We start from the raw sequence: 25,646 nt of genomic DNA, 5'->3' as shown, positions 1-25,646 counted from the left end.
TCGGTAAAGGTATGAAGGGACTGCATTCTTTCAAAGGTTAAATCTTAACAGTACCTATTTTATCATGTACTTAATTCAAAAATCTGAATAGCTAAAGATGCATTAAAAAATTTGAAATTTTATCAAGAATTTTGAGCACTAGTCAAGTTGGTAAATTCAGGAAGCCTGTCTAGTCGGTAAATACAAGAAGTCTGGCTACTCGATAAAAGCACAAAAAGAAAGGTAAATTGGTTTAAGGGAACCGAGTGCATTTAATGCTTTCTAACCTAACTGCACGAAGCCCGATAAGGTATATTGTGTACTTAAAGCACTTTGCGCGGTCAGTTTTCACTTACCAAGTTTTCAGAGAGCAGAGCAAAGCGATTCAAAGGCAATCAAACCACTTCCCAAGCGGATTTCAAGGTATTTACACATTGATCTCAAGCATTTCTTAGAGATAGCTACAGAGAAATATCAGTTGTGATTATCTACTTTATATTTGTTTGCTGTTTGAAAGTCTTCGAACCCTAAGAATCTTTTGTTAAGAGATTATCCAAAATTTGCAATGGCACCTAAGATCCAGAAGCCTGTTGTTGTTGAGAATATTGAAAAGCCCTCACTGAAATACTCTCTATCTCCCAAAGTAGCATCTGAATCGGATGATAAAACTGCATTTTCAATCATTCCGAATAGGGTTTTACTAGTTGAGGATGTCAGATTCTTCACTAAATATTGTGTTGAGGAACTAGGTCATGTTGAAATCAAGGACACCTATGATGAATTATGTATCGATGGGAAATTGGATAGCAAGTATGAACACATCAAAATCAAGGGATTGACCGAAGCCCTAACCTATCCCCGTGTCTTCAAACCCCAATGGGTCAAGTTTTTTCTGAGCAGATTTCATGATGATTTCATGTGGTTAGTAGAGCAACCATTCAAAATCACCAAGGAAATCATTCATTTGATCATCGGTTACCCTATTTTTGATCATGCCTGAGCTCAGAAAATGATATCTCAAAAGGAATTGATCACTCTAATCGAAGTTGAATCAGATTGCAGAGGACTGAAATTGAACAATGTAACAGATGCAAAACTGAAGTTTGCCATGTTAGAGTAATTGGGTCTTTACTTGATTAATTAAACATTATTTGTTTAATTCTTTAAGTTTCCAATTATCTTTTTACACTTAAGCTAACATTAGGTGCATATAATTAATTATTTTAATTAATTATTATGTGCAAACCTAGTGTTTTTCCTTTTTAGGGTTTCTTGACCTATTAGAGATTATTTTTCTTTTCATTGTATCATCTTTTTAATATACATTTTTTTGGTGAATTGGAGCTCTCTTTTTTGGACAATATTTTTCCTGTGTTTTCCTTGTTCTTCAGATTTTGCTTCATTGCTTCTCCTTGTAACAGGTTATTCGGCTTGCAGAAGATCTTCAGGCTACTGTGGGGTTGTATTTCTCAACTCCTATATGGTATCAGAGCTCAGATCTGCAGCTACCTGTTCCTGTTTTTTGAGAATTTTGCATTTGAAGCAGATCTGGGGTTTTAGGCATTTTTTTTTGTGCTTAGGGTTAAGGTTTTTTTTTCTGAGCAATTTGGGCCTAAACGAACCTCACCATCGTGCTCAGAAGACCCAAAAACCCCTATAGTCATATAAAATTTGTCCATTTTTGACCCCTGAGCATCTGGGTGATTTTTTTTTCTCTCCAAGTCAGGTCGTACGACCCTGGCACGCAAATCGAGAGAAAAATTTTGAAGAAATTTTTTTTTCCTTTTTACGGCATGCAGGCCGAATTGTTTTGATTTTTCAAAAAAAAAAAATCAAAACGCATTAAAAAAAAAAAAAGTTTTTTTAAAAACCTACGGGTACCGGACCTGACAGTCCGGCGCCGTACGGACCTGTCAGGCCGGCCCCACAGGCGCCGCCGGCCTCCGGCTCGGCTCCTGCCACCGCTCCGGCAAGTTTTCGCCGTCGGCCGAGCTCCGGCCCCCGCCGGCAAGTCCCTGCTCCCGCTCCGGCGAACATCTCCGGCCCTCGTCGGCGCGCCACCTCCGCCGGCTACGCTCCGCTCCACCGGGCTGCGCCACCTCCGCCCGACCGTTGCGCCGCTCTGCCCCAGCAACACCTCCGCTCGGCCCATGTGCCACCTCCACCCGGAGCACAACCAGTCCCTCCTCTCTAGTCTTTTTGAGAGGGGGTTGGTTTTTTGGGCCTAGATCGTGCATCCGGAGTCGGATTTTGGCGAACGAATAGGCGTTGGAAAGGTGATTCCGAGCCGGACCTCGTGGTGGTGGAATTTTTTTGTAGATCTATTGTTTGACTATATTTTTTACCAGTCAAAATCGGGCTTCTTTTTTGCCCTTCCGGGGCCATAGAATGGGCAAACGGACTCCGTTTTTCGAAAACGAATAGGCGTTGGAAAGCTCTCAGCATGATCTTTTCAGATTTGTGATCTTTTTTCTCAGAATTTTCACCAGGTACATGAGATATCAGTTTGAAGTTTTTTTGCTTATGCACTACTTCCTTCTCAGTACTATGTACTAGGGTTTGGGTTTCTCCATTGTGGGGGGGTGTTTTTTTCTTGCTTTCTGTCATTTATCTCAGAAATCAAGAACACCTAAACTCTCAAAACAAACAAACCCTTCTGCATCTTCTGTCTATTCTGAAAGATCACATAATAAAAACAACAAACAAGCAGGTGCAGGTGCAGGTGCAGAGTTTTTTTCTTTGTTCTCATGGCAGATCCTTCAGTTGAGTTGTTGACTTCACACAACTATCACACCTAGAAGCCCCGTATCACAAGGCTTCTCAGGTCACGAGGGTTGTGGGCTACATTGGATGAGGTTCAGCCAGACCTTCACTGTCCTTATGAGGTTCTTATGTACCGGAACAAGCTGGATGAGGCCATGGGTTTGATCGCTTTGCATGTCTCCGACAGTCTTCTGTTTCACCTTGATGAGTTGCTTACTCCTCGGGATATGTGGTTGAAGTTTGATTCTCTCTTCGAGAGGGTCAATGAGATTCGGGCATTACAGATTGAGGCAGAGTTGACTTCATTGTTACCGGATACCTTTCCCACTATTGAGGATTTTTTGAACAAATTCAAGACTACCAGATCTGTTCTTCAGGGATGTGGAAAGAACAAGACTGATACAGAGTGCAGTCATTTGATTCTTTCGAAGCTTCGGGGTCCCTTTCAGTTTTTTGCCTCTGCTTTCTACTCCACCATGGATGGTTTGGGTACTAATTTCACCATGCCTTGCTTTGATGTCTTTTGTGAGTGCTTGTCTCGTGAGCAGTCTCATCTTTCTCAGTTGGATACGCTCTCAGGCTCCAAAAAAAAGCATTGGTTGCTTAGTCCTCTAAGGAGAAGGACAAACAGAAGCAAAAACCGAAACAGAAAAAGCCTTTTGTATGTAGTGAGAATTCCTCCAAGCCTGCTCCTAAGTCTGATTCAAAACCTGTTCCTCCCAAACAAGGGAAATCTTCACAGTCCGGTGAGTCTTCCTCCAAGACTAAGAAGAAATCATCAGACACATGCAGTTTTTGTGGAAAGGATGGACATCTAGTTTCCAGGTGTTGGAAACGATTAGAGGCTTTAGAGGAAGCCATGCAGCAGCATCACATTTCCTCACTTCAGTCGTCTTCTCCTTCCACAGGGAAAGGTCATGCTCTCACTGCTAGAGCTTTGACCTCTGGGTCCACTTGGATTCTAGATTCTGGTGCTTCTCACCATATGACACACACTCAGCAGTTGGTTACTTCTCTTGCCTCTTGTGGTATTTCACAGATTGCAGTGGGTGACTCAGTTCAGCTTTCCGTCTTGGGTTCAGGTTCTGTCTCTTTGGATGGGGGTACGCTACAAGATGTTCTGGTTGTCCCTGACATCTCGACGAACCTCCTGTCCATTTATCAGATTTGCCACTCTGGCTCTGGTAAGACAGTTGAGTTCTCACCACATGATGTGGTTATTCGGGACCTCCATGACCCTGATTTGGTTGTGGCTTCTGGTAGTGTGGATTCTGCATCTCGTCTCTACAGATTTGATGAATTTGAGCCCTCCTCGGGTACAGGTTCATCTCTCATAGCACATATAGATTCAGTGAGTAAGCTTTGGCATGAGCGATTGGGCCATGTCAATTACAGATATCTTCAGCAGATGAGTACACAGGCACTTGTTCTTGGGCTCCCACAGATTTCCTGCACTGATGGTGTTTGTCATGGTTGTGTTCTTGGCAAGCATCACAGAGATCCCTTTCCGAAAGGGAGAGCCTCTCGTACTTTGGCACCCTTGGAGTTGATTCATAGTGATCTCATGTCATTTCCCACTCCTTTTTCAGGGGCCAACTATGTACTCACGTTTATTGATGACTTCTCCAGACGCACATGGGTGTACTTTCTTAAGTACAAGTCTGATGTCTTTGATTCATTTCGAATATTCAAGACATTTGTCGAGAAGAAGTCTGGTTGTTCTATTCGGTGGATACGTACAGATAATGGGGGGGAGTATGTGAATCAGGCTTTCAAAGATTTTTGCACTGAGCATGGTTTGCAGCATCAGTTTACTGTTCCCTACACCCCTCAGCAGAATGGTGTCGTTGAATGCAAGAACAGAACTTTACGGGAGATGGCGAATTGTATGATTCAGTCCAGGTCCATGGATTCGTCCTTTTGGGCTGAGGCAATCAATTGTGCCAACTATATTCAGAATTGGATGCCTCACAAGGCTATTCAACATATGACTCCTAAGGAGGCTTGGTCTCATGACAAGCCTGATGTTTCCTTTTTTCGAGTATTTGGTAGTGAGGCATGGGCTTTTATTCCTGATGCTCAGAGGAAAGCCATGGAGCGGAAGAGCCAACCACTCATTTTTGTTGGCTACTGTGAGGATGTTAAGGCGTACAGGTTGTTTGATCCTGATTCCAGAGAGGTCCTGTTTCGACGGGATGTTCAGTTTGATGAGCGTCTTCCCATAGTGGATACCCCGACTCCAGTGTCTACTCCTCTGCTTACTCTGGCCACTGCACCACTTCAGGATCTTTTTGAGGATGATTCTGATGATGGTGCTGATGATCCACCATCCCCACCTCCACCATCCCCACCTCCACCTGCTCCACCTCAGATGCCTAAGTGGGCTCACCTTACTGTTGCAGCGGCCGGTCCTCTGGTTGGTGACCCTTCACATACTCGTCGCACTTGTTCTCACACAGTGGGTTCTAGTCTTTTGAGTCATGCTATTTCAGATGAACCTCAGAAGTTTTCAGAGGCGACAGGTCACCCTGAGTGGGATTGTGCTATGGAGGAGGAGTATTCTTCTTTGATGAGGAATCATACATGGGATCTCTGTCCTCTTCCTAAGGGCAGAAAGATGGTTAGGTGTCGCTGGTTGTATCAAACTAAATATGATGCTGATGGTTCCATTGATAAGTACAAGGCACGTCTTGTTGCGAAGGGTTTTTCACAGGTTGAGGGTATTGATTACTCTAAGACATTTGCCCCTGTCGCCAAGATGAATTCCATTCACTTTGTACTTTCTCTTGCAACTTCTCAACGTTGGCCTATTTTTCAGATGGATGTGAAGAGTGCCTTCTTGCACGGGCATCTACAGGAAGAAATCTACATGGAACAACCTCAGGGATTTGTGCAGGATAGTTCTTTGGTTTGCAAACTTCGACGTTCATTGTATGGTCTCAAACAAGCCCCTCGGGCTTGGTATGAGAAGATGGACTCTTTCTTGCTCTCCATTGGGTTCTCCCGCAGTCATTCTGATCACATCGTCTACATTCAGCTTCTTGAGGGTGACATTTTGATTCTTGTGCTATATGTTGATGATCTTCTCATCACGGGTAGCTCATCCTCTATGATTCGGCATATTCAGCGTGCCTTGATGGATCAGTTTGAGATGACAGATCTTGGTCTCTTGCACTATTTCCTTGGTCTTCAGGTGATTCAGTCTTCTGATGGGATCTCTCTCTACCAGCAGAAGTATGCTCTTGACATGCTTCAACACTTTGGCATGCTTGATTGCAAGCCTGCTCCCACACCATTTTAGTCAGGGGTTGTTTTGACCACAGCTTGTCCCACTTCTTCAGTTGATTCTACACTTTACAGGCAGTTGGTAGGTAGTTTGTTGTACCTGACTCACACCCGTCCTGATATTTCCTTTGCGGTTGGTCTTGTCTCTCGCTTCTCCCATGATCCTCATGAGAGTCATTGGCAAGCTGCCAAACATATTTTGAGGTACATTCAGGGCACTAGTTCTCATGGCATTCATTATACATTAGGGGAACCACACATTGTTGGCTACACTGACTCAGATTGGGCTGGTGATGTCACTGATCGGAAGTCTACTTCCGGCTTTGTTTTATGTCTTGGCTCTGGTCCTATCACATGGTCTTGCAAGAAGCGGACTGCTCATGCATTATTATCTACAGAGGCTGAGTACCGCTCTGCTATGCTTGCTAGTCAGGAGATCTTATGGCTTCGACAGTTGATGACTGAGTTTGGTTTTCCTCCTGATAGTCCCACTGTTCTTTGGTGTGACAATCAGAGTTCTATTCATATTTCTCGCAACCTGATAGAGCATCAGCGGACGAAGCACATTGAGCTTCACATGCATTTCATCCGTCAGTTGATTCAGGATGGTGTTCTCATTCTGGAGTACATTCCTACTTCTAAGCAGGTTGCAGACATCTTCACGAAACCTTTTGCATCGCCGTGCTATCTTCAGTTGCGCTCTATGCTTGGGGTGAAGGAAGTTGTCCTTGGGGGGTCTTTATGAGGTCTTCCTTCCTTCTTTTTCTTTCAGCATATTCTTTTATCTCTTTTTGGAGAGGAGTTTTTTCCCACTGGGTTTTCTCCTTTGTCTCCATTTCATAGAGATTTCATTGTATTTGGGTACCTGATCAGGCCTTGTTGCCAGGACCCATCTTTCATGCTTTCAGTAGTTGTTCTAGGTTTTAGCTTCTCCCTAAGTATAGCTTAAGGGGGGGTGTTAGAGTAATTGGGTCTTTACTTGATTAATTAAACATTATTTGTTTAATTCTTTAAGTTTCCAATTATCTTTATACACTTAAGCTAACATTAGGTGCATATAATTAATTATTTTAATTAATTATTATGTGCAAACCTAGGGTTTTCCCTTTTTAGGGTTTCTTGACCTATTAGAGGTTATTTTTCTTTTCATTGTATCATCTTTTTAATGTACATTTTTCTGGTGAATTGGAGCTCTCTTTTTTGGAGAATATTTTTCCTATGTTTTCCTTGTTCTTCAGATTTTGCTTCATTGCTTCTCCTTGTAACAGGTTATTCGGCTTGCAGAAGATCTTCAGGCTACTGTGGGGTTGTATTTCTCAACTCCTATATGCCATTAGAGTAATAGGTTATTGTTTCTTCCAATCAACAAGGGAAAACAGTGTACCCTGTGCAACAGTCGATTTAGCATATAAAATTGTGAAGAAAGGAATGAAAATTGATCTTTGTGAAGTATTGTTGAAAAACCTGTTTGAGAATCTAAACACCATAAGGAAGCCGAAGAAGAACAACTCAGCTAATACACTGAAGTTTGGATCACTTCTGGTATGCATGTTTTTCTGTTTTGAGAAATTCTTTCCATCAGTCGGTAATGTAGTTTGGGAACTACACCGACCAATCACCTGTCAAATTAATGACTTCATCAAAAGACTAGGTGACAACTTTAATGATATTATGGATGATTATTTCAGCAAGTTTCAAGAAAAGACGCATAACAGGTATAGAATTCCACCCCAGTTAGTAGAGAAATACAAGGATGACATATGCTTTGAAGTGGACACCGACTACTGCTATGTTAATGTTGTAGAACTGAGAACTCAATCTTTGCCATCTATGGGTTATGAGATTGATTTTGACATCACACAACAACAGATAGATGCTTTTCTTACATTACCAAGGTATGCTACCGAGCTGAGGTATGGAACCTATGAAGAAGTTAAAGAGAAAGTAAAGATGAGCATTGTAGTACCCAAGGCTACAAGGAAGGCAACAAAAATGATCAAGGCATTAACGGAAAAATTTGGAGAAGGTTCTTCCTCCACACCTATCAAGGGCACTATAGTAATCACCAAGGAGGAATCGGAAGCCCAAGAGGCAGCTATAACACTGAGCACCGAGTTGCCTAAGGGAAAAGTTTTGAAAAGAAAGAAACAGGATACATCACAGGTATCACTAAATCCTTCAATAAAGCGCCCAAACACAAGATCATCTGCAACATCACCGAGTAAGAAACCAAAGAATGTTGCCATACCCAAGGTAACAAAAACTTACAAGATTCTCAGAGACTCATTTTGACTAAAGAGTCCAGTGACACCGAATCTAAAGATGCAAAACAAATTTCAAATTGTCAAGAGTAAAAAGGTAAATGTACATAGTGTTGACAATTTTTGTACTAATCTGAAGCAATATGGTGGATTTGGAGCATTCAGATATGTTAAGTATGAATCCAGATCTATTGATGAAAAGAGACAAATAGAAGAAGATGTCATCTGCACACTTCTGAAATTCTGATTGGTCCCATTGGAAGTATCTAAATCTCTTCCAAATGAATTATATTTGCATATTGATAACAGGTGGAAGTATGCCATGGACTTAGAGAAACAAATGAGAGAAAGAAGTTTGGTACATCTTTTTCCAGACATGTCGGTAGATGAGATCACTGAACATTTGAAAAACTGCCACACAAAATTCCTAGTCAAGCAAAGAGCCTTGAAATTGATGAATGGCTTTTACTTGGATGTAGAGAATGAGACCAAAGAAAAATGGCACGAAATCTTTCGAATCAAGTATGCTGGTGAGCAAGTTGAAGTTGAAATAGTTGATGTCACCGAGCAAGATCCTGATATCACCGAGCAAGACCCTGCTGACACTTTACAAGTTGATGACGATATCATGGACACCGAGGCCCCTGAACAGGAAATGATAGAAGGGAATGCATATGCCAAACTGGTATCCAGTGAGTCAGTTTTGGAACAAGTTCAGCCCTATCCTCCGGTCACTCAACCTACTTCAACCGAGGCCCCTCAAGATACTGAGCAAGGAACAGAGGGTCACAAGTCTACAGAAGGAGAAACTACTTCTCAGGCCACCAAAGAACAGTCTTCTCAAGCTCCTTCTAGCACTGAAAATGTTACATCTAAGACCCCAAGCATAGAAGCACCAAAGGACACAACAAAGGCTACATCAGAGGTTCATGAAATTGATAAAAGTGTTGCCTCTGCTGAGAAACCTACCGAGGGTAACCAAGCCTCACAAGCCATTGTATTAGTTCAACCAATAAAAGGTAAAGAAAAGAAGATGAAAAAGCATAGTTTCAAATTAGATTTGTCAAAACAAATAGTGTTGCTGAATGTAGACATTTCCAAATTAAAAGGGCAAGCACTCATTGAATTCGGTGAATGATGCAAAGCCAAAGCAGAAGAGGAGAAGCAAATGGCTATTCAAAAGAAAAACAAAGTACTTCAGAAGGTGAAAGCACTCTTAACAGATATGCTACCTAAAGCTACAGTGACAAAAGATGCAGCCATCCACATTCAATTGGATGAACTCCTAACTAAAATAGAGACATCTAGAGTAGACGCATCTGAATATTTGAGAAGGTTAAAGGACAAAGAGCTCACTGCTAAAATTATTGAAGAGGTACAAAAGGCTATTGCTATTGGCAAAGTAAAACTTGTCAAATTTATTGATGAGTTGTCCCCTCAACTCAAGCACATTCTTTATTTATTTCAGAAACTCTGTACATTTTCTTTATTCATTAAGGATATCAAAAATAAAACTGAACTGATTGAGAAAGAGATCACCGATCTCTCAAATAAGTTGACCACTGAGCCAAATTCTATTCAGCATTTTTATACAAAGTTACAAAAGCTTATGGCTCAACAACTAGAACTCAGGAATGAAGAGCACAAGATAAGGATGGACATAATGACTCTTTAGACATTATTCATTCCTCATATTTCATATGTCCAAGAGCAGATCAACAAGGCTACCTCCTTATCCACTCAGCAAGAGGGAAGCACCTTAGATGGCCTAATTTCACTGTTAGCTGACATTACAGCTCAGAATTCACTCATGGACAGTGTCAAGGATGCCCTCTCTGCTGCTCTCACCGATGCCAAGACAAAGTATAAATCCATTTTTGACCAGTTGCCACCACCGAATGGTAACTAAGTTTTGATGTTTGTCAAAAAGGGGGAGTGAGTATAGCATCAAAGTATCACAGAGGGAATGTTGTATACAGGGGGAGTATACCGAGCAAAACATAGTATTTAAATGCAGAACAGAGTCAATTTTGACAGGGAACAGAGAACAGAGCAGTGAACCGAGCAGTTATCACAGAACATTGATCAACGAGCATGCAAAATCAGATTTTTGTACAGCATATTGATAAGGGGAGTATATCTGAAACATACCATTTTGTTGACTAATGTATATACTGTTTGTTGAGTCAAATTTTGCAAGTATATAGATTTTTGAGTTATGACTTTGAAAGTAGTTTTGTCAAACATCTCACTAATGTCAAAAGGGGAGATTGTTATTACTTATTAAGTTGCCATTAGTTTTATATCCAAAGTCATTCTATATACTCTAGTCAGTTACTACTACTGAAATATTCAGTGGGTAAGCACAGTGCAGTCGGTTATAGAAGGAAGCAGTCACAGAGCCTAGTATACACCAAGTTGTCTACCAAGTAACATTCTATGACTACCGAGTGGCAATAATGATACACCAAGTTGATATACACTGAGTGAAACATTTTACCAGATTCATTGAACTTAGACACACATGTGGAAATGTGTTACAAGATCGAGGATCAAAAGAACTGTTATCACATTGGAAATTGCACTTAAGGATTGTGTATGATTTTGAGGTCATCTAACCAATGAAATATTTTGTATGGTTATTCATTCAATAAATCATGTTATCGAAGCAATGAACCAGATCACTGACATAAGAGATCTATTTATACAACATGGATTGGGATCAGAAATATATAGAGGTATGTGTGTATGAGTGTGTAGATAGACATGTGTGATACATAAGAAAGCGCTGAGTGTTATGACTGTTACAGAAACACAGAGGTCACCGAGAAGGATTTTAGAGAACAGTCAAAGAACAAAGTAAACAGAAGGGTTTACCGAGTTACTTTATGGGTTACCGAGGTATGCTATAAGCAAGGTAATCTCATTTTGAGCACATAGAATTTGCTATAACATTCTAGATGTAAAGTTGCAGATATTTGTAAAGACTTTATTGTAATATTTTGAAGTTGTAAGAGAAACCTTTAACATGGTAAAAGACTCTAACAAAGTCTATCAATTGTAAAGCCTTTAACTAGGTGCAGCATTTAGAATAAGTGTTGTAAAATCCTTTAGCATGGTAGATCTAATGATCTTGATACTCCTAACAGGGTAAGCTATCAGAAATAGCTGAACATGTAGCTCTAACCGAACACTCTTTATTATTGCAATAGTGAAGTTGTGGGTGCCATCCCCACCGCATTTTTTCTCTCTAACCAAGAGTTTTTGCGTAGCCAAAATATATGTGTTATGGAGTGAATCATGTATGATTGTTATTTATTTGTTTCATCTTTATGTTATGTTATAGCAGTTTTTGGTTTATGCATAACAATAAAGATATTGTTGAAGAAAAGTTTTGAAGTACTGATTCACCCCTCCCCTCTTGGTACATTAGCTTTCCATATTGGGCCTAACATAAATCACTTTCAAACATCTTGCCAATATAGATATGGAGTGAGATGAGTCTAGGGCTCAAGGAATATTAAGAGATTGAGATAAAAAGAGTTAGAAAATATTGAACTGTTGTTATTGAAATTTGACTAAGTCTGAAAATTTATAAGATCTTCTAAAATCTAGAATTTGCATTATAACTCCTAGAGATTTGAAACCACTTTCAAACATCATGCCAATATATACATGAAATATAACTTAAAGTATAAGAAAGGGAAAAAAAGACAAAGATAAATGTGAATTATACTTAAATATTATATTTCATGTATATATAGCTTGTTTTTTTCAAAAAAAACAAACTTATGATGAACCACAATCAAAAAAGGATGAACCACAATCAAAAAAGGATCGGGAGTGGGATATGTCAGTGAGGAATTTTCAAATTAATTGGGCATCAAAGTATCCATTCATTGAACCAGTGGAGAATCCAATTGAAGGTGAGCCTCCAATAGAATGCAGGTGTAAGATTTGCACTTGGAAACATAACAAGGAAATTAGGTTGCAGCTAAAATTTGATACCATCGAAAAGCATATGGGTAAAGTTTATGAAAAATAAATGATAGACAGGGTTGAAAAATCAGTGATAAGATGGAAAACAAAGGAGGAATGTAAGCATGTGAGGAATGCCGAAGAGTATTATTTTCATGAGAAAATACAAATGAAGCCTGCTGAAGTTAAAGGTTCTATTGAAGCTAGTTTTGGAAAAGTAATACAAATAGAACAACTGGGAAAAGTTGTTCAGTTAAGCGTTGTTTTTTATATTTTGAGCAGAGGGCATGCTATGATAGATTTCCCATCAATTAGTGGTTTATTACACTTTTTGAAAGTTCCTAACTATCCTAATAGACACTGGTTAGTAAGCAATGGATGGGAATGGACAAGTTGTCTTTCTGAGGTTGAAAAAGATGTAAAGGAAAACATAAGAGAGTCAAACTTTATTGCATTTTCTTTAGATGAAGTTACGGCAGTAGACAATACTTCATGGGTATGCATGCATGTTTATACTGTAGAGGATCATACCCGCCAACCTCATCTACTATCTGTTGCTAAAATGAAGGAGAGTGAGACAATGGAAAATTTATTTCAACTAGTAAAGAGAAGTTTAATTGAATATGGAGGTATGGATGACATGACGGTAGCCAAAAAATTGGTTTGTGTTGGAGCAGATGGAGCTTCAGTAATGCAAGGTCACAGGAACGATCTTTGTACAAATATTGAAACTTCATTTTCACCGTACATTACTGCAATTCACTGCATGGCTCACAGACTGAATCTAGCTTTTGGAATTGTGAACAAGTTTGCTTTGGTAAAAAAAATTGAAATTTTAATCAGAGAGCTCTACTCACACTTCTGTCGAAGTCCCAAGCGATTTATGGATTTTCAACACTTTGCTGTTTGAATAACTGATGGGAACAAGCTTCTCGAGGATAATGATACTAGATGGATCTCTTTGGATGGTCTAGCGCATTGATTTTTTTCAAAATATCCATCCTTGATTGGACTATTTCACACAACTCGCGACGAATCAGATCAACCAAAATTTCCTAACCTTCTTCGGAGGTTAAGTAATTTAGAGATACTCTTAACTTTAGCAACTCTTCTGCCCATGCTAGAGGAAATGAGGAATGTTATGAAGGCTGCCCAAAAAAGAGATATGTATATTGGAAAATATGTTACGTTGCGTAAGATGACATGCATGACCCTCGACAATCTCTATCGAAATCAACAACACTATTTGATGAAAAATTTGTTAAGTGGCGAACACTCACAGATTTGAACAATCCTGATAACTTTTTACAAATCGGTGCAGATGGGGAGGTGTGTGCCAATGTATGGGGAGTTGAGATACCAATGCACTTCTATGCCACGGTCGACCCTGAGGAACCAGGAAAGCGCCCCACGAAGCAACTAGCAAGAGTTACAAGGGAAGATTTCGATAATATTGTTGAGACTGTAACTACTTCTGTGAAGAAAATTGCGTATGATCTTTCCTCACAAATTAGAAGCAGATTCCCTCCTGACAACCTACTCGAAGCCATGTCTATTGTGTTTCCTCATTATTGGAGCCTCAACATTACAACTGATTTTCAAAGTAAGCTACTAATTTTGATAAAACAATTTTGCATATCCAGAGAATTGAATGGAGTGACTCTAAATGGAATTTTAGATGAAACTCATCTTCGAGAGAAATCATCTCATTTTTCATACACTATGAGAGAGCAATATGGAAAAATGGATAACCTCCGTGAAGAGGGATCAGTAACAAGGCTTTGGAAAAATATAGCTGAGAACACAACATTGCATGATTCAATGTCAGAATATTTGAAGCTTGTTGATTTATGTCTTACCATGATATTGGGTTCGGTGGAAGATGAGAGAGTTTTTAGTGCTTTGGGGTTCCTAAAATCAAAGCTAAGAAACAAACTAGACAAAAATTTGGAAAATTGCTTGAGGCTCTATACATCTAGGTATGATGTCCACACTTTTCCTTACAATAGGGCACTGCAAATCTAGAGGTCCAAATGTGAAAGAAGAGGTTTGGGAAACACTTCAAACCAAAGTGCCAGTGGGACTATTGATTCATGTACTGGACCTACTAGTAGCATTGAGATGCAGTTCAACGAAGGTATGCAGACTCAGAGTGAAGAAACCATAGACAAGAATCAAGAAAGCTCTTAATTTTATGAGGATGAATGACAACTGTAAGAGATTTGTATTTATTAATCTTATTATTGTATCCCATCATTCATATTACAAAAGCATATTACTTTTTGCAATTAGAATTTAATATTGATTTGTAATTGTATTTTTCAACTTTCTATTTCCAGATTTAAAATAGCATAATAAAAGACCATAATGTGTTTATTGATATAGAGATTTTTATTGTTTATTAAGACATGTTTGAGTCTCAAATCTGTGTGATACATTTCAGAACCATATGATACAATTCATTCAATAGTAATACACCAATTTGTGTGATTCTCCATGCAAAACCAACCTCCCTTGATACAATTCATTCAGTAGTAATACATTTCAGAACCATGTCTGGTAATAAAATATAGTCATATGATACAATTCATTCAATAGTAATACATTTCAGAACCATGTTTGGTAATGTAACATGTCAAGAACTTAGATTTTCATTAATTATTTCAAAATATAGCCATATGATACAATTCATTCAATAGTAATACACCAATTTGTGTGATTATCCATGCAAAAGTCAATACAAAGTTTTAGAACCCTTTGCAAATGACCCTGAATTCCCTTTTATAGAAACAAGGGAGAAACAACAACTTCAAGTCGAATTGCAACATGTGAAGACTCAACATCAAAATCACAAGCTCAGCACAGATTTACATGGCCATCACAGGCCGGATTAGCAATTTAACAACTGCTACATGTCTGATGTCTCCTGTTCAAAAAACAGAGTTCAAAATTAAATATTAATTCACGCCATGACAAATTAAATATAGATAATAGCAGTGCCCAAAACCTAGTAATCATAAATAGAGAAATGCAAAAATGTTAAAGCTTGGGAGAATTTGAGAATACAAATTTACAGGCTAAAGTTTTGCACTATGCATAATAGATTCATAGGCTGGATTAGCAATTTAGCAATAGCGAGTGTTGGTTTTTCCTATTCAAAAAACAAAGTTATTTCAAGCGATGCCAAATTTCAAACAGAAAAAAACATAAAACCTTGAAATTAAGAGTAAAAGAAGAAAATTGTGCAATACATACTATGATTCTTAATATTTGTGTGCCAGTTTTTGTAGGGTGCTCCACTCTTCGTCTGATGGAAGGTCAATATTTTGTAAACTATAGAAAGTCAACTGCAACTTCGTCAACATTCTATATTTAGAAGAGTGACTTGACATCACTGTTTCACCCAATACCGAATTCAAAGTTGTAAATGGTTGGATGAATTCTAGAAAGCTTTGGGGAGTTGTGTCCTTAGGAAGCAAGTCTAAATCAGACTTCATTTTTATCTCCATGTTTTTTTTGTAATCTTTTTTTCCAATGAATTTATTTGATGGGTCAACGGTCTTAGGCAAACCAAGTTTAATCAAATTAATTTTCTTTTCTTGTAGCTTCAATATCTTTTTGCCACATTTATCCATAACTTTTGATGTTTCCCTTAGTTTCTAGCATTTTTTAATGATAGATGATGTCTTAACTGTGGCATCAATGTGGCTCTTAATTCCCTTGGATGCCAAGTAGTTGTCACTGGTACTATAGACTACTTGCAGAATTTGTTTAGCCATATCCTCTTTTGAATAAACATGTATGCTCTTCTCAAAGTGCCCTTTGATTTTCATATAAATTACTCTCAGACTTTCATTCAATTCAAACCATTCACACAACTTGTCACTCCTCTGCATTATTTGCTGCCAAATGTTTTCTTGTATATACTTCGTTGTATTTTTCATATTATCTTTCAATCTATCCTCCAAAGTTTTAATTTTATCATTTGCATTGTGTAGGTCTTCTTTCATTTGTGCACATTTTTTTCTTTCTTGCTCTACTTCCTCTTGCAAATGTTTTTCTTTTTCCCTCTCGTGATCCAATAGGTCCTGTGTTTTTTTTATTTCAGCAGCAACAGACTCATAACTTTTGTATAATTTTTGAAAATTGGCTCTTTCCTCATCAATTTTTTTACTGCTTTTAGCTAGTTTTTCTCTCAAGTCCTTCAATTCTGCATCCATCTTCTCCTACTCTGCAATTTCTACTGCAGAGCCCAAATTTTTTATCCTTTTCTATAAATCATTGCACTTGTTATCTGTTGCTTTCCTCTTTGATTTTTTGTTTGCCAAGTCTTCCTGTAACTTTTCTATTTGTTTCTCCAGTTTATTTTTTTCTCTCTCCACCTTTAGCAGTGAAGTGTAGACCACTTCTTTAGTCCTTTTTGACACACTAATTTTGTCCACATTATGTACTTTGGAAAAATCCTTTTGGAGGGTGCTAACTTGAAATTCAGAGGGATCTATCTGTCTGTGTGCTGGATTTTTATCTTTAGTTGGGGCCATAACAACCATGAACTCCATCATATCTTTGTGTGGGTCATATGTTGGAAATACCATGTTCCTTATAGGTTGTTCATCTAAAACTTCAGTTAGGGAAACCCTATGAAATGCTCTCTTTTTTTATTTATTTGCATTTGTTGTGTGCTCAAATTTTTCATAGTAATCACGAAATTGAAAATTTGGGCTTGTTGAAGCAATTGAATGTTTGAAAGGTGACATAGGAATAGCAGAGGATCCAATTCCACTTATGCCTATGGTTTTAACTAATGCATTACTAGGATTACCAACAACCTTTCCTAATCCTGTCCCACTGACACTTTCATGTGTAATTTTCATAATCTTTTGAGGTGTGTGATCTAAAGCTGCAAATGATTGATTTGTAGTGTTAGTGGCACTTGATAGAGGATTATCAATAGTATAAGATTGAGTATCTACCACTAGTGGCCTCTTGCGAGAGATATTTTGTTATTGCCCTTGTCCAACACCAAGACAACTAGTATCAGTAGTAGTACCCATGCCAACCCCACCAATCATAGCAACATTCGACTGAACAATAATAGGACTACTAACCCTAGATTCCCCACCAGTGGCAGTGGCACTTGATTCACCACCAATGGGAATACCATGATGTGGTGGTGGTTATGGATTTGAACCTGAAACAAATGTAGGTGGACTTTGACGGTAATGAGTAGTACCTTTCTGTGATAAATTTGAAGAATCAAGTCCAATGACTAGTTTAACAGGAGCTTTTGATTTTGACTCTGATGGAAGATGTACCTCAAGTGGATACCAAATGCCTTCTCCTCTGGGACCTAGACCACCACCTTCAAAACCCATTTTTTCCACAATGTTTGCCCCTTTCCTATATTTTCTCTCATGGACTCACTGGCTCCACCTAATATTTTAGGGACTGTACTAGTTGTTGGAGTGGGCTCAACCTCATACTCATCATCATCTTCACTTCCATCATATGGTGTTGTGGGATGCTCCATATTCCACAATTTTCTAAACTCTTCATCCTCGTCAATGCTCTCAAATTCTGCACTGGTCTTTGGTTCACTGAGATTCTTCCTCATAGTCCAAAAATCATTTATTTTGGTTTGAGTCCAATAACTCTCTTTAGATTCTTGCATAATTGATTTGGGAATAGATTTGTTAGATGGATTAGCATATTTTTGGTAGAAATTGTAGGACCTCCTATTTTGGATGCCCTGGCCATCCTCTGTTGTCCTATGTGTGTGCAATGCCATAATTTGTGATGACATTTCTACTGTTGAAATGTTATTGTCAGCGGCAATTTTCTCCATCTCTTTTTTTACCTCATCCCAGGAGTCCATGTTTCTAAGCTTTTCTAGCAATAGTTTACTTTCATGTTGACATAACGCTGAAGAGTTCCCATTTTTCTTAAGCCTTGCTTGAACTATACCGATTGGACCATACTACTAGAGACCCTCATCACCAAAGCTAAAAAACTGTCAAAAAATCATGTGCCACATTGAATGTTTGTCTCTCAGATGTGAACCCTCCACATGAGAAAGGCAAGGAAGGAAATATACTCTTCTTTTGCTGACCATGGAAGTACCTATTTGTGCTCTCCAACTGTCGTACATATTCCAATGCAAATACCCTCTCTGTCACATGAATTGGAAGTCTATATGGTTTTACTGTTGATCCGTAAAACCTTAACACAGTGAATTCTTCCATGAAGAACCAGTCAGCCAATTTTATTTGACTTCCGATTTGAATGCAATCTCTATAAGACATAGGCAATCTAGGCATTGGGGTGCTTGTAATTTTATCATACATTGGTGCCAAAAAGAAGTCTACAAAATGGTTGTAGTTCTTTTTGTTATCATGCATCCTTATCTTTGGTGTCCATTCATATATTGGACACTCTATTCTGTTCTGTGTCTTCTCATCAATCGTATAGTTCACAATTTGAATATTGCATGATACTTGGATAGAAGGAGATAGCACAAGTAGGATGAGAACCTAAATGTCTTACAGGAACCTTTTTTATCATTAGTAATTATTTTTGCATGGATTGAACAATGTGCTCAATAAAATTATATCTTTCTGGCTGACCTACACAATGAATCCTAAAAATCATTTCAAGAAGGCTTGCACCCACTTTCCTATCATTTTCCAATCCCAGGCAAAACGACAGCAAGGAAATAGTATCCCCAACCCATAGAACAAAAATGTTAGAATCATAAGGAGGCTTATTATTTTGATCCAACTAAGTACCACACTTTATTAGAGCTTTGATAAATGAATCTCTATGACTTGAATCGAGACTCTCATAATTCCCTGTCAGTTTTCCTAGGTCAATTTGGACATTTGAGTTTTATGCTTCAAACCCTAGGTTCAACAAACGAGCAAATTATCCCATGTTTATGGATATAATTTCCTCTTTTGTATTTTTATTGACAACTGTTTTTTTATCTTTATCATAATTTTTGGCACAGAGCATGACAAAATCAAGGCAAGGGAATACTTTAGGTAACACCATGCTTCCCAATCTAGCATCCCACGATGCAATTTTATTTGTTCTTAGTATTAACATTGAATTGAAAACAGTAAATTTCCCCCTGGATGGATTTGCCACCTTATTAGACAATGCATATCTAATATCTATGATATGCTTTTCACCATGGATAGCAGAGTCATAAATATCATGGTATTCATTAGTGAAACATGGTGTTTTAACCAGTTCGGTTAGGTACATTTTTTTTTCACTTGGCTTCTTGTTGAACTACTGCTTCCTATTTCCCCCATCGTTGTTATTGTTAATAATTTAAAATAATGCTAGATACAAACCTGAAAATGCTAACCCTCAAATTGGACCACGAGATTAAAAAAATTAAAAAAGGTGGGATGTGTTCTAGATTTTACCCGAAATTTCTATTTCACTAGATTGGTGCAGACAGTCTCTGTTGCAACTTGCATTCCTCAATCTAGTAGTTGTTTCAGAATCTCCCTCAATTTATTGGTTTGTCCATGAAATGAAATACGATTAGGATTTATGACTCACTTATTTTGAAAACTCTAAAAGGTACAAAAGTAATAACAAAATATCTAGAATCATGTTGTAATTTTATTAATTATTATTAATATCTATTCGCCCCCGAAGGACAAAACATTCATTACTTCACTTTCAGTCTAAATTTTGAGGACATTAAATGTAAAACGTTCAATTCCAGGCGAAGTTCTCACAAATGTGTTCACTTCCCACATTCAGGCCGAAATCCACCCTAAGTCATTGATCTTTGTTCATCCAACGGACGATGGTACTTGTTGTCAGATGTCATAGGTCTCATGACTTCTGCCATTTTTCGAGCACGTCAGCACATTCGAGTCACTTTTTGGGACTATTTTTTAAGTATGTTTAATCATTTTAAACTTCCACCCGAAAAAGAGCTTTATAGACTAAATTATATTTAATTAAATTTAAAACGTTCAATTCTGAGCGAAGTTCTCACAAATGTGTTCACTTCCCACATTCAGGCCGAAATCCACCTTAAGTCGTTGATCTTTGCTCATCCAACAGACGATGGTACCTGTTGTCAGATGTCATGGGCCCCATGACTTATGTCATTTTTTGGGTACGTCACCACACTCGAGTCACTTTTCAAGAGTCGGGACTATTTTTTAAGTTTGTTTAATCATTTTAAACTTCCGCCCGAAAAAGAGCTTTATAGACTTAATTATATTATATTAAATTTAAAATGTTCAATTCTGAGCGAAGTTCTCACAAATGTGTTCACTTCCCACATTCGGGCCGAAATCCACCCTAAGCCATTGATCTTTTCTCATCCAACGGACAATGGTACCTATTGTCAAATGTCATGGGTCCCATGACTTCTGCCATTTTTTGGGCACATCACCATACTCGTGTCACTTTTTGGGACTATTTTTTAAGTCTTTTAATCATTTAAAATTTTAAACTTCCACCCGAAAAAGAGCTTTATAGACTTAATTATATTTAATTAAATTTAAAATGTTCAATTCTGGGTGAAGTTCTCACAAATGTGTTCATTTCCCACATTCGGGCCGAAATCCACCCTAAGTCGTTGATCTTTGCTCATCCAACGGATGATGATACCTGTTGTTAGATGTCATGGGTCCCATAATAAGAGACATTTAAAGATGTGCAAGAGTTTGAGATAACTATTAAATATAATGTTAATATTATTTGTAAGAATATGAAATTCAAAAATAGTATAGAACATGAAACTTAATTTCTAGAATAAAAAATATAACTAAATAAAAATATAAATTTTGATATACAATTTGAAAGGTAAAAGTTTAATATAAAAAAGAAAACATTCAATATTAAATCTAAAATATTAATTTAAAGTTGAACAATATGTTTACGATATATAATTTTAAAAAATAGTTTGAAAATATATATTAAAGTTCAACATTAATTTAGTGTAATATAAATTTTAATTTAATAAATAAATAAAGACTAAAAATATATATATAAGTTCAACATAAATTTAGTTTAATATAATTTTATTGATAAATAATATGCTGAATCTTATTGATAACCCTGCACCTCCTAAGGACCTATGCAATATGCATTACCTTTGATCCTAGATTCCTAGTGAGACTATTGAAATTTGAAACACCTGATGGTCCACTATAAGTCTATATATCACCTGCAAAGTGCAAAGATCAAAGACATACTCTCACGAGGGGTTCTCATTGATGATTGATCCAACATATATGGTGAATGTAATAAGTTAAGAATATCTTTATACTTTACAATTGCATGAAGTAACATATTGATATGATAAATTTGATTTAGTGGTTAAGATCTTAGATGGTTTCTCTTGTCCTACTATAGGTTCTATTACTCTTCCCGTTAAGGTTGGTACTAAGTGCTTAGATGTCATTTTTGCTATCATTCCTAAAACCTACTTCAGATCAATTTTGTGTGAAGTTGGGACATCCTTGCCCTTGGTTCTCTTCCATGAAAGCAATCCCATCTACCCTTCATAAATGTCTCAAATTTCTTCATTATGACAAAATCTTAACTAAAAATTATAGCATGTACCCAATACCAACCCATGCATGCAGTGGTTCAAAACTTCAACAACAAGTAAGTTGGTCTTTTAGTTTTAATTCACTTGTTTTTTGCGAGATAAACTTTTGTTTTATATATATTTATAAAATTATAATCAACCATAATCAATGTACAAATAATTAATGGAACGAATTGATTTACATATTAAATATAAAGAAAGAAGCATTACATAAACAAGATCACAATATTAAATTTATTTCCATTGTTTAACAAAATATTGAAATAGCGTAGCTCATAGATAAAAAGCATAGATAAAAAGCATTTGAAAAACTTTCATTAATAAAAATGAAATAGAATTATAGAAAGCATTTTTATATCCATAAGACTCTAAGAGGCAAACTGAAACAAACTGGAATTTGAAAAATTATCATTAATATTTATGCTTTGGAAATTTACAATTTTTACGTCTGAGACTTGAGTCCCTCAAAAACTTAAAAGCCAAAATGAGTGAGCCACTAAGCCTATGAGGTTTCGAGGACATAGGCAAAAAAAAAACTACTAGGGGGTCGGGGCTAGGGCACAGGTAGTGGATGATTTACAACTTTGCCATAAGAATCTAGCCCTCCTTCCATGTATAATTCTTTAGACAGCATAAGATGAGAGAATTCTTCAAGCCACATGTAGTTTGGAAAGTCGTTCAAGAACAACCATTTTTGGAGGAAGTCCCTGCCAATTCACGCGAATTTCCTGTGACAAGTCAAGTGCTCCGTATTCAGGTTCAGGAGAAACAGTTGCCTAGCCATTGGCACTGTTTGGTCAGGGAGTAGAAGCTTGGATAATTCACTCACCCAAGGGATCCCCGCCCCTACTTCTGCAAGGACGACAACAGTAATGTCATCTCCAAGGAAGTCTTCCTTAAAAACCTTCCTCAATAGCATCAGCATATCCACCTTGTCTCCTCTGAGGTCCAGAAAAGATGCCAAGAACCGAGATGTAATGTTTGTGTTAACACGGTATCTATTTTTTGTTTCGCATGAATTCTCTGTCCAACACCATCCGCACAACCTTATTGGTGAATGACCCAACCTCCTTGCAAATTGATTGGAGGGTTGGGTCTCTCACGGAGCCCAAAAAGGCCCTCTGGTCTTCTGTAGAAATGCTTCTCAAGTGGATGAGAGTGTCCATCTTGAGAAATCAGATTAACAAATTAAACAACCTGAGCCTATAAACCTAAACCAGAGGAAGAATTTAAATACCATGAGCTCCAAAGATTTATCTACCAAATGGCAAAAGCTAATTGAAGATGAAAGGAGAGATCGTATATAAATAATTGAAGCTCTCAATTGTAATAATTACTTCTCTAACTGTATTAATTGCTTTAATTTTTTTTAAACCTTTCGTATCTCTGCAAATCTTTCCCATAAATGCACAATAGAAACAACTATAAACCAATACCAAGTTGGCAAGTACCACATTGGAAGTTGTGGGGATAGAGTGGATTGCAGTAAGTGAATAGATATATATTAAATGACCAAAATTATAGATCGTGATTCGTGACATTTGATATGTGTCTATTGAATCCAATTCCATTCTGGACACTTTCTAGTGAGATATGTTCTCTTCAGAAAATTAGACCAAAATAAAACTTCAGCCATTGATCTACAATCATCGAACGGTTTAAAATCATTGACGGATTTTAGGTATGTGTCACCCTTCACGTGTCAAAGAGGCCACACTTATTGATACATCATGCAGAATCCAGACTCAATGTGATGTGATGTGCCTTGTTTATTACTGGCAATGAATTCATGAAATCACCAATAAATTATGTATGTTTCCATAAATAACAAAATATTCGCCAAAAACAAATTAAATAATTTTCAAGCGGTGGATAAAAATCGCCAATACATTTAAATAATGTTTCCTTCGGAGTAAAAATTTTCGCCCATACAATTATATATTTGATTCGTGACATTTGATACATGTCTATTGAATCCAATTCCATTCTGGGCACTTTCTAGTGAGCTATGTTCTCTTCAGAAAATTAGGCCAAAATAAAACTTCAGCCATTGATCTACGATCATCGAATGATTTAAAATCATTGATGGATTTTAGGTATGTGTCAAAGAGGCCACGCTTATTGATACATTGTGTAGAGTCCGGACTGAATGTGATGTGATGTGCCTTGTCTATTACTGGCAATGAATTGATGAAATCACCAATAAATTATATATGTTTCCATAAATAACAAAATATTTGCCAAAAACAAATTAAATAATTTTCAAACGGTGGATAAAAATTGCCAATACATTAAAATAATTTTTCTTCGGAGTAAAAATTTTCACCCATACAATTATATATTTGTTCCTTTTAAAAAAAATTATTCTCCTCCTATAATATATATTTTCCCCATATAACAAGGTATAATTCACCAGAAATTTATGGAATTTTCGTACCCTAGAAAAAAATCACCAATACAAAATATTTTTTTGCCCTATTTTGAAAAAACATTTGGCCATCAATATGAAAATTCCCCCCCAAAAATAATGTTTGATTCGCCAGGATTTTACACAGTTGCCCGGGGGGTGGTTTCTTAAAGTTATCCCTGTCACCCATCCCTCTGGGGGATAAGATTGAGTCATCCTTCATCAAGAATCCCTTTCAACTAGGAATAGGAGGAAGGATTGCATTCTTGTTCTCTCCTTTCCTTTGTTCTAGAAGATGTTATATTTGTCTAAGACAAATCCTCTTGGGAGTAGATGTCTTTTGAACAAGGATTTATTCTTTACACTTATGGCAAGATATCTCTTTTCAACTATCTTATCCTTGTTTGAAGAGTATTCCCTCTCTTGCTTGGATTTATGACATTGTTGCATAAGCGATATATTCTTTGTGATGAAGGTAGGTGTCCTTGTTCTACTTTCCTTAAGATATCAACATCAACCTATGTTGACATCTTAAGGGGGGGCACCCACACTGCTCCTTTGTACCATACTTCTCTCATGAATTATATAGTGGGACATTCTTGGAACCAGAGGGCAGCCTCTTAGAGCAAGATGTCATCACTTTTCTTGTATAGTGAAACATTCTTGGAACCAGAGGGAAGCCTCTTAGAGAAATATGTCGTCACTTTTCTCTTGTACAGTGGGTCATTCTCAGAACAAGAGCACAAAATCTTAAAGTGAGATGATGCCACTTTTTCTCCTATGCAAGGTGATTATTCTCGGAACCAGAGCATAGACTCTTAGAGTGAGATATCATGCCTTTCTTGACACTTGTACTATACATTCTATACAGGTTGTAGCGTAGTCGGGTATAGTCTCCTATGAGGCGCTTCGAACCTCACTTGCACACACGCACTTGAGGTTGGGTGTAACTAACGGTGTTCCCACTCTCCTCCCTTACATGGATCACCCAGACAGGCTCTGGGCGCTAGATTTTGATGTCCTTCTCTCCATGGATCACCTAGTTTTATGGGCGAGATGTCCATGGTTTCTCTCTTGTTCTCCTTTCTTCTCATGGATCACCAAAGTGTGTATTCATGTTCTCTCTCTTCTTCCTCTCATGAACTCATAGTTTTTCTATTGATGGTTCATGGATGATGTCAACTTTTCTCTTTTATGTGATCGCTTGTGTTTATGCGATGACATTGGCCTTTGTGTCCTGATTAGTTGTTGAGACATCTGAGTATCGAGGTCTCTTCGACTAGTTAGTTTGTCAACTTGTGTCTTGTGTCTGGCATGTGTCTTTTGTGCTTTGTTTTTGTTTTGTGTTCTCTTGTATATGTTTGAGTGAGTTAAGATCCTAAGA

This window comes from Cryptomeria japonica, chromosome 2 (genome assembly GCF_030272615.1).
Source record: "Cryptomeria japonica chromosome 2, Sugi_1.0, whole genome shotgun sequence".
Taxonomy (NCBI): domain Eukaryota; kingdom Viridiplantae; phylum Streptophyta; class Pinopsida; order Cupressales; family Cupressaceae; genus Cryptomeria; species Cryptomeria japonica.
This window is presented reverse-complemented; position numbering follows the sequence as displayed.